The sequence below is a fragment of the Anopheles ziemanni genome, chromosome 2, assembly GCF_943734765.1.
Source record: "Anopheles ziemanni chromosome 2, idAnoZiCoDA_A2_x.2, whole genome shotgun sequence".
Taxonomy (NCBI): domain Eukaryota; kingdom Metazoa; phylum Arthropoda; class Insecta; order Diptera; family Culicidae; genus Anopheles; species Anopheles ziemanni.
The window spans coordinates 25,313,602-25,325,000 of record NC_080705.1 but is presented as its reverse complement, the minus strand read 5'-3'; positions in this window follow the sequence as shown (position 1 = coordinate 25,325,000).

Sequence of the window (11,399 nt, the reverse complement as noted above, 5' to 3'; positions counted from 1 at the left end):
AAGTGAATGGGCGAAAGCGAGTTAGGAGCAAAGAGTGAAAGGGAAATGTATTTTAAATTATTTTCCTTCCTTTTTTATTGGATTTGTGTCCCGATCATTTGATCATATATGATCGTTGTTTTCTATTGTCTATTTTTAAACAAGATTTATTTCTTTTATATTTTAAACAACACGAAAACACACATTAGACTGTTCGTTCCACGCGACTTTTTTGTAGGTTTAAACTCGAAGGTCGACCCACGTATCAATCCGACGGTTGCAGTAACGGGAAAGTAAAAAAAAAAAAACACAAAAAGTGCAATGATCAGTCGATCTGGCTGACACGGCGTGCTGTAGTACAAGAGTATCAATCGATCGCACAGAAATCCGAACGTGGATTCGTTTTATTTTGCGATTGGCAACACACAAACGTTCGTGAAAGTGTTAGCATAGCATAAGGAGCCCCTTCTGTATTTTATTTTTACTTTCGTTCGATTTTTCTCTTATTTCTTCGCAGGCGGCAAACGTACAAACGGTTTGTTTTCTGTTTAATTTGTTTTCTTTTTGAGACTTTATTTGTTTTGATTGATAAAGAACGATCGACACGAGAAAGGTATATTAGGAAAATTTATGGGCCACTGTGTTGTGGCACGCAACACAAATGCCTTCGCAACTGAATAGTCTGATTTCTTTAGTTAATACCTTCCGCTACGAGAGGTGAGGGAGACACATGCATGTTAGGGAGGGGAAAAAAGGGAAAAAAGGAAACTTTAACGAAACGACAGAACAGAATCTCTTCCTATCTCTCTTTCGTATCGTTTGCTTACTTGTGTACGTACGTTGTATTGTTTCTTGTTTAGCGCTAGTTACTAGAAATGTTTCTTCTCCTGCTGGCCGACAAACGATGATTGTAGCAAAAAGGAACCAAATTTAAGTCCCAGTTTAGGCAGGATGAAGTTCACGTCACGTGTACAGTCTCGCGTCATGTCGGTCCGTTCGTAGCTGCACCCGACTGAACTCCTGATCGATAAGTATTACCTCACTGTCGAAAAGGACCATTCAAAAGGCGACAAAAGAAAAGAAACGCTAACCAGTATCCACCACTGCTCTCGTTTAGTGGAACTTGTTTTCACGCTGCTTTCATTCTGTAAGCTTTAGGCGACAATTATTCGGTTTTACCTAGCCTCTCGCACCCTAACTTATTTCCAACATGCCTTCGCACCAGTAGGTGCATCGATCCTTTTTGGCATCCGAAAAGATTCGATGCAAACCATGTTTTGCCAGCCCCGTTTGTTCTTAGAAGAAATTTGTTGTTAAACACTGCAGAGAAACACACACCGCGCATGCAAATTACAACCACCGTAGCTTTACTACGTCCTTGATAGGAAAGGACTTTAGGTAAATTTACTCGTATTTCTCCTACGATACGTCTTTTTAACGAACTGTTGATCTTCTTCGATACGCAACGTTTTGTTTTTCATATCGTTAACGTCAACGTCCTGTGTCATACTGTCAGCGTTTGTAGATGTTTTTTATTGAAAAAGAAAAACACACGGTTTAGTTTCGATGAACTGCATCCACTTTGATACTGGCACAAGGACTGAAAGATAGAAGAAAATTCAAAATCGTACTGAAATAAATAATAAGATATTGTAGGACAATTTTTCGCGTAGCATACTTACACTACATACATTTTCTCACCCTCTAACGTATAAATCTTCATGTTTGAACACATGCTGCTAGTGTCTATCGGACGATAGCAGCACCATCTGGACAAAAAATCTTAATACCGACGTTGTACAGGAACTATTGAAAAGATGAGTTAAGCGAGCACCGATAAGCGTTAGGAATATTTTATGTTGGGATTTTGTTTGATTTTTGTTTTGTTTTACTAGTAGATACTACAAATGTTTAAGCGTTGTTTAATTAATAACTGGAGAAATCGCACACTTCCAAATGACTAAAATCTGACCGTCATGTTTCGGATAGGTCGAGCAAACTTGCAATGTATCAAAGACTCTTAAATTTCCTGAACTAGACAGACCCCGGCGGAACTTTGGTGAACCGATACTTTCACACATCCCAATAGATCCGTTGAGAAAAGTTTCAACACATTTTCGTGAAAGTTAAAACCGACAGATGAAAGAAATAAAAGGTAATTCAAACACAAACAGTGTAGTGGTCGGCTTTGGCCAGCCACAACCACACACAAATGGAGGAACACAAATTTGAACCGAGAATGAAATGAGAACTTATAAATGTATGGGTGCTTCTATATGAATATATATAGATATATATTACAAATCAAGGATAAAACAAAGCAGAATGATATACATATATATATACATATATATTTAAAACAAACTAAACTGATCGAAGAAGTAAGAGAAAGAATAAGGAAAGTAAAAATACAAACGGAGCATAAAGTATAACAACCGGATAGGAATGACTGTGAAACGCATAATGATTGTGTAAAGATTTGAAGCGACATAAAAAAGTACAGCACAGGCGAAACAAGACAAAAGAAAAAAAGAAGAATCTGGTAATATTACGAAAACATAGTTGAATGTAGCAACGGACAATTCGGTACGACACAAAACACAGACTAACGGATGCATATACATTAAAAAAAATCAAGAAAATGAAACAAACGAAATTCAGACTCCTTAACTCGCCTGATCATCTTCACTTTTTCATGAATGTAATGAATTAATTGCCTTAAATGATATATATACAAATATATAAATTGCATAAAAATATACAATAAAATATATTTAAAACCAGAAGACGCAGATAGTCGATGGTAGGGAAGATCATGAATGCGGAGGAAACACGACACACGAATGCAACAGCAAACACACACAACACAAACAGAACGCAAAAGGAAACATACAAATTACGCAAACACTAGAAACAGCGAAGGGCAAAAAGTTGTTCGCGCTGAAGAAGAATTTCCCGGCGGAAAGTGAATAGACAAAATGTTACAGTGGTGCAATTCGCTAAGTTGCATTACGAGGCGGTGGGTGGTAAGTTAAAAAAAAATAGTTATTAGTGATTGACTTTGTTTTCTAAAGGTAATACTGAGCGAAAAGAAACCCGTAATTACGCAAATACAAACCCAGAAAAACAAACAAAAACAAAGGAAAACCAGTAATGGCTGGTTATCTTTAATTCTATACATATAGATTATATACATTAATGATTAAAGAGGAAATAACAGTAGTTGTAAGCAGAGCGCAAAAATGAGTTAAAATCGAAAGTTGAAAGCACGGACGAATGAGTCCGAGCATGAGATAGAGATAATGCAGTTGCAGAAATATTATATAATTTAAATTAATTTAAACAATGTGAGGAACTTTAGGTACGAATAATTTTGATTAGTGAAAAATAAAGGGAAGAAAAAAAATGCGATAGTTTTGTGCTCCCGGAACGTCACGTACGCAGTGATTATTGGTAAAACGAAACGGACGCGGCTTGGAGAATGCATATTGCGATCGTAAACAAGTGGTTAAATAATAGTTCATCAACTCACAATAGCAAAATTCGGGTAGCCCTTAAGTTCACTGAACATTTATTCTCTAATAATGAAAAAGAATCATGCTAGGCGGATTCTTAGACAAAAGGAAGAAAAGAAAAACACACCCACACAAAATACACAGTTAAAAACATGAGAATTTTGCATAGTGATTCACTGGGCGGGCGAAGTCTTTTTGAAATAAACAGATTAATCCTTACACCGGTTGTTATGTGGTTTTGATTTTATTTTCATCTTTGTCTAGTTAAGTTTGATTTCTTGATGTTATTCAGGGGCTTTTTAACATTTGAGTTATGTCAAAATTGTATTGTAACAATGGGGAATTATCACTTATTCCATACGGTACTGGCTGATTGTACGAAATTTTGAAAATGTTTATTTTATAATCATGTAAACCGAAATGATCGTTAGCATTCAGGTATCAATTCTTATGCGTGATGTTATTCTGATCATTTGGAAAAAAATGCCTTTATTGGAAAGAAATCTGATAAGAAATAAACAAAAACACCCTACAAAATTAACTGAATCATTAGCCAACTAATGATCCTCAAATAACACACACACACAAACTCTGTCACAAGAAAAGGAACATCGACATCAATCACCATGTAATGATTCCAACTGCAATCACTATCCATAAACCTAACAACTACAGGCTGATGACAGGCAACAACAATCCTCGATAGATTGAAAAATAGTCTAATGAATAAATAAATTATAACGCACAATTTATGAACACCGGGTCAGAAACCCACAAAAGCAAATATGCTGAAAAGAGTGGAGCGTGAATACCGATACCGATGCTGTTCGATGTTCGCTCTATTTGTTAAAACACTGGTAACTGTCCCCCGAAACATGGAAGAAATTAGAACAAAATACAAGAGACGGAGAAAAGCATTCCCAAGAAACCAAACAATAGTTTACCAAACATTGCTAGGAAGTGTAATCATCAAGAAACTGAAATGTTTTCCCTTTCATTCTACAATTTACGCGTTAAAGTAAGGGGCAACGTTAAAAGTGGCAAAGCTGTAGGCCATCATTCGGACTAAATTGGAAACGGGCAAGAACTGATCCTTTTGGAAAAATTTATACCACATCAAACAATTTGCTAATTCATAACGAACGAATCTAATAACTTGGTGTATGCAAATGCAGTTTTTAAATTTTGTTTTTGAAAAACTAACCAATCTGATTTGTGTACTAAGGCATAGGGAAATGTTAACGATTTGTTAAAGGTTTCGGTGTAACAATCTTCACATTCACAAATTTAGATCATGTTGAAAGGGATAAAATTTGTACAAATACGGCGCAGCATAATTTGAACATCAATTAAACTGTAGGATTTTATCACTAAACCAACTCTTGACACTTTCTTTTACTCCTTTACACTCTCATGTTGTACTAAAACATGTGCATGAAGATGAAGAAAATAAGACTTACTAACCAAGAGCTAAAGAAAAAACCAACAGCAGAAAAGTTTACCACAGTAACGACTATCAATTTCGAAGTCAAGCCGACACAAAAGAAAACCAATCGAGCTAGTATGTCGAGATAGACCCGCAACACTCCTGGGCTTTTGTTCGACATTCCTCTAACATATTTCCCGGTTGATTGCTGTTGTATGTCTTCAACACCGGTAAAAAAACACACTGAAAGGTAGAAGAAACAACAAGTTTCTACCCAGCACAAATCCATAAAATCACATGAAGGCAAACAGAATGTGCACTTCTGTACCATCAAAATTGATAGACAAAAGCAGAAAAAAAAACAAACCAAGCTAACCGAAAAAAGTTCTGTAACACAAAATGAAATCGAAAAATAGAGAAAATAAAGAGAAGAAAAGAAATAATTAGTCAAATTTAAAATAAACGAGTGTTTCATTGATTGTAATTCTGAGCATGTATCCATTTTGGACAGGTCATATACCTTCATTGAGGTCAAGAAAGTGTATTCCGGCCAGGGCCGGAGTTGTTTAAACAAATTCGTATTTTTGCAGATCATTTCCACCACATCCTCCCAATGTCTTGTGTCAAAATTCAAATGTCGGCAAGTCACCTCATCATATGGGAACGAATAGATTACGAATTTTATTTTAATATTCCCTCACCGTACCCGTTCTATGCCAGCAGATCCACACAAGCCAAGGGCTTTGTCAGATAAAAGACAATGATTTTAAAGTCTTGCTGAAACAGAGATCCACCTGTGAACGTTGCGGCGCGACGCTACCTTTGTTCTCGTTTCTCAAGAAGAACGAACCGGAAGAAAATAAGTTCAACGATCTTATTAAAATGCCCTACGACGGAGAGGCGGTTCCCTTCTTCGATGTTATATCAGATCCAACTATTATTCGAATCTGCAAACCGTAAAACGGGGCCGACTTCCGAAACCAGAGAGAAAGAGGACGGTCCAGCCATTCGGACCATCGTACAGTGGACGGGTTTTTTTTTTTATCCCGTTACAGGGGTTAGGAAAGCTTAGAATAGAAATTTGTTTTTTTTTAATCCTTACGTTCAGAAAAATTGTTGTACTGGAAAGAGCTCCCGTCAGTAATTAATAAGATTATATATTTGTTTTGCAAAATTCCGATTTTAATTCTCAATGTAGGGCACCATTGTTTTCGGTAGATCTTCAAGAAGCTCACCGTTTGCAAAGCGATATTCGAAGTGACGAACGTCGTTTTCCGGGAGCTACTTTTAACCTTGATAAAGAATACCCTAACCTTTAAGGGCCAACTGATGGGAAGGGAAAAATAAACATCCGAAGAGCAGTTTAAAACATTATGATATCCAATTGCTTCTATGTGGCCGCGCTGGGGACGGTAGAATAAATGCGCGCCATTCATTGACAACACAACGACCCGTACGAATGACGCTCTCGCTGAGAACTGAAATTGCGAAACAATAGTGATCGTGGACGGAACGGAAGGAAGTGATGAGCGACCGAAACGATTTGCTATTTTATTAGTGAATGATGAATGCGCAAGTTGAATGACAATTAGCTGGTTTGGGAGGGCGTTAGCTTTTAATGTAATTAACATTAAATTTATTCAAAAGATTTACACGTTGTAGACGAGTGGCAAACATCCTTATTGCATGTTTACCGATGGAACATAAAGATGTAAAACATATTGTAAATGACAGAAGGAAGAACCTTCTAAAAGAGCTACAATAAGAAACCAGCAAGTATTGAAGCGTTCAGAGCGTTAAACTATTGATCCGATCATAAAAATACCGCGTCTTATCGCGCTTACTGAAACAAAATATGACAAAAGACTTCAACAGCCGAAACAGCATCGAACCTGTTCTGCCAACAATATACGTTCTGTTTAAGTTGGGAACCTGTTTTTCGTATTTTTCAAAGGAAGGCAAATTGACAGCATAAATAAAATGAAGAATTGTTCCAAAGTACGGCTTATGCTTCACTGGACCCGATCGTATCGGAAGCAAGACGTCCGATGCTCGCTTCCGAGTGTGTGTTTTTCAACCACGGTTCAAAAAAGCGTTACAAATAAAAGAACTACCAGCACAAAAGAAGAACTCGCAACAATAATCTCCCGGCAATGGCTTAATTTTGAACACGCAAACCATCGTTAGAATGTCGTACGGTTTGTTGACCGCTGAGTCATCCTGTTCCGCTGAAATCCACGAAGGCGGGCACCGGTACCAAACGGACCCTTTCGACGGGAATGGTACATGGACGCGTTTGGTCGGGAGTCCGATATCTTAGACGTGCCCAGAGCCGTTCTGCTGCCGATTGAGTCTTAATTGCTTGCCCAATTATTGATGAGGGCGGTTGAAAAAGTAATGATTTTTAATTTATTTTCAATGAAAAGACCAAGAGTGTGGTTTAGATCCTGAAGTACATACAAGTACATACATGCAAATCAATAAGATGAAGGTGAATCGTTTTTCCGACCAAGTAAAGCATACAAATGTGTATTAGTCTTGCAAATGACTCTGTTAGTGCTGATTGAGGCTTTACAGAATTTTTCATCCCACCCTCTTGCAAACAATCAGGGCGTATTCTTCAACCTTATTAGCATGACGGTGAGCATGATCGTACCGAAAAGTAAAACCATCTCAGAAGCGAAAGCATTTTTTTTATCAACCCCTCGCCCCGTTTCGCCCGTCGCCACCGGAAGGAAAGGCTAGCGAGAATTGCTCCCATGGGGGCAGTCGGACGATTTTCGGCCCACTCCAAACAAAACAGGTTTCCCTGCTGTGGTCCTGATCGGCGATCCATCCTAATGGGTGTGGGTCCTTGTTTTCTTGTTACCTTTTTCTGCGCTGTGAGCTTCGTATCGACATCTTCATCTTGGTTTTATTGTACCTCCAAATCCCTTCGGATGGCAATGTCGGGTGGTGCGCGTGAAGTAAAGGCAAAAGGCTTAATTAATTATCGAGTTTCTCGCTTGTCCAGATAACCGGCCCATGTGTGCTTGACTGGGCATGTGGAGTTTTATTCACATATTTTACTGTAGCTTTAAGCCAATTGCAGGGGAAAAACCGCGAAGTTTTATTCACACAGGATGTTTGAACGATTAGGTTAATTTTGCCATTTTTTTTTTCATTTCCCAATGCTTCCAGTATGTATCATTAAAAAACATAAACTTCACGAGCTGTTAAGAAAATCTATATGTGTTTTATTGACTTTTTTTAACATGAGTTATTTAACGAAAAAAAAAAATTTCTATGTTTGTTTTGTATTGAACACGATTTGTTTTAGTGTATTTTATTTAGAGCTATAAGTATTCTATCGTACAATTTAATATATTTTTCTCCATCTTATCTCGGAATGGAAATAGTGTAAGCCTAAAAATACAGGTTTTTATTAGTTAATTTTTAAAATTGTTTTTCAAGTAACCCTGGTTATTGGTATGCGCTAAAACGTTACTTTACTTTGGAAGTTTATTTTAGATTTGATTAAAATTTAATATTTTTAAAAAATCGTACACCCAAAAAGGATGTTATGAGAAAATGAAACACAGAGAGTAACAGAGACACAACTCAGTGAAGGCGCTAGCGTTCACCAAACGGTTAAATTCCATCGCACACACGCCCAACTACCCTCCCCGGGTCGGCCAACCAACGCCATCGCCATGGTATGCGCACTGGACGCGCAATCCGAATGACGGGCGGGAAATCTCAACGACGGGCGCAAGCGAGCGAGCGAAATATGTTAAAATATAAAAATAAAATCAGCCTACTCGGCGCTCGAATAATTCAGTCGTTTTCGTCATTCGCTAGCGTACGCACGCGCTGTTCGCGTCGCTCTGAAAGTGATCGGAGGCGGTGGTTTATCAGTCGTGTATCGTGTTTTTCGGTTAGGCTCGGGTGCCTGTGCGGTTGGTGTAAGTTTTAGAACGAATGCTTACGGAGGCGCTGTTCGTGGGGGAGGGAACGCTAAACCCTCTGGAACTAGCGTGGGAAAACTCCCGAAATAGGGCTTCCGGGAGCGGTTCAGTGAGATTTATGGGATCGGGCGTGAAATACGGGACAGTTTCGCATTTGAATAACAACGCCAAGATTCGGGAATGAGTGCAGCGATGTGCCGATGGAAAACTTTATTTAAATTGTGGCAGTACTTAGATTGTGGTGTGCTGGAAAATGACTGTTTCGTGTAACACTTGGAAAGATTTAAAAACGAATCATTTTGTAATGGATCGAAGTAAATTGATTTGGTGCCATCGTTTAAAATCAATTCAACAAGTGAATTCTTTTGAACATTCGTATAGCAAAATTAGCGATTGCAAAAAAAGACGGAACTTAAAAAATATGGCGCAGAGAAAATCATCCTTGAAAGCCATAAATTCCAGACAGGCAGGATGTTTCTCCACGATGGCATAGGAAACCCGATGCGCGGGTCAGTTTGTTCTCGATAAACCCAATGCCGATGCGGGTTCGTGGTGCAAATGTTCCAAAGTCTAGAGTCGCCCCAACCAGATCCATCCACCGTCCGTTGAATTCGGCCTGCAGTGCAGTGTTCCAAACGGCCGAAGAGCGCCGTGGGGCTTTCAAATGTAAAACAATCCCAACCGAGTGCGATTTAAATGAGAATACCAAACGCAAACGCTTCCCCCTTTGGTGCGCAAACGCCCCCAGAAGTCCTGATGGCCATTTTATGGGGTTTGTGTTTTGGTGATCGGACACCAACGGCTCCCCCCGAGGGGGAGTAGGAGGACCACCAGAGACCGCAGGCTAGTCCACCGTACCGCGTACGTCCGAACTGGGAAGGTTTTATTGACCTTGCCTGCATCCATTTGTTGCGTGTTGGTGATGCGACACTTTATGCTGCCACCCGCGACCAACCGAACCCGCGGTGGTTCACCTGGCCAACCCTTCCCGCCCATTCCCCACCTCCCCCGCTACGGGGGACGTTTCGATTTAACGACAATTATTTACATGATAATTAGCAGGCCAGCCCAGCCCGCTTGCAAAGCGCGCACCAAAGTTCTCTGTAACCCTTTTTGTTTCGGTCGAGTTTGAAATGGCTTCCAAACCGAGTTCGAGCGGTAATAGGCAAATCTCTCTTTTTTTACGAGAAACGGAAGAGCTAAGCCAAGAGTTTCGTAATGTTTGGCAGTGAAAATAATTTTCGGCACTTGGTAGCTTTTTTGGGGACGTTCTGGGCCGTGTTGAGAAATTCTTCTCGATTGGGGTCAATGCTGGCCTGAAATAGTTGCAGCTAGGTAGTGTGTAACCTTGAGGAGATTAGAAATTACGCACATCGCGTGCTAGAAATCGTGTGGGAATTAGACCAATCTAGCAAGAATTGAGATGCATTTTAACGTGTTTTATTTGTCTATTTATTGGGTCCATCGGATGTGTTTTATTATTTATTAACTATTTATATCGGACCAATGAAATCTCTGCAGTTCTTATCCGCAGATAAAAATTTCTTTAACTGCTTTATCATTGAATTATTCTTGTAAGATCTCAAGTAATCGATTTGTAGCTTTCTAACCTTGAGAACAATAATTTCAGGGCTTATTCTAGATGATTGGAATATTTATAAAGAAATCCTAATACCAATACGCTGTCAAGTTTACACATTTCGCAAATAAAATCATCATTGTCATGCCATTTATATGAGTGGTAAGAACAAAAACCAACCAAACCAAAAGCTCTCCCGAAACCATAAACAGTTTAGCATATCAAAAGGGCCGTCTGACCTCCAAATGTTTCCTCATTCGATGGCAAGCCGGCGACCCCTTTCAGTACATGCCATCACCCTCTTTTCCTATCCCGATGAGTGGTGGCATCATCAAGCTACACCCTGTGCCCTGAAAACGTTACCACCGTTCTTGGTAATTTACAACGTATCGCAATCGACACCCGGGAGACGCTCGTCGTGGGGCAGGACTTCCGCAAGATTCGCACGATCCCATTTGCAAACAATTCCACCCACGAGAAGAGCAAAGACCGTATCAGCTTAAGGTGTTGGGTTCGGTGGGTTTTCATCCGTTCTTACTTTGTACTCGGGGAGGCATTAATTTTCTTCTCAGCTAAAATATTTGTTGGTCAAAAAACCTCTTCACAATCCAGTTGAAAATGAGCTGAAATTATTTTGTTTACGACAGATGAGAAAAGCGTACACTAGGGCATATTTCAGCGAAGGGAACAATGAAATTAATTTTGTTTAATTTCTCTCTTTATTATTTTCTATGATTCCAGACTTTGTGCCGTTGGGATTGAAGCGAATGACCTGCGGTTCGCGTAGAACGAATCCCGTCCAATCCAACAAACCGTGCGCTAGACAAGCGTAATGACACCGACAGAAACGGGTTCGTCTTCTTTCGCTCGGTGACATCGTTTGTGCGCGGCGAATCGGGCGGAGGTAAACCGTCGTGGGGAGTAAATTAAATTTATAATTACCACCAGACGAT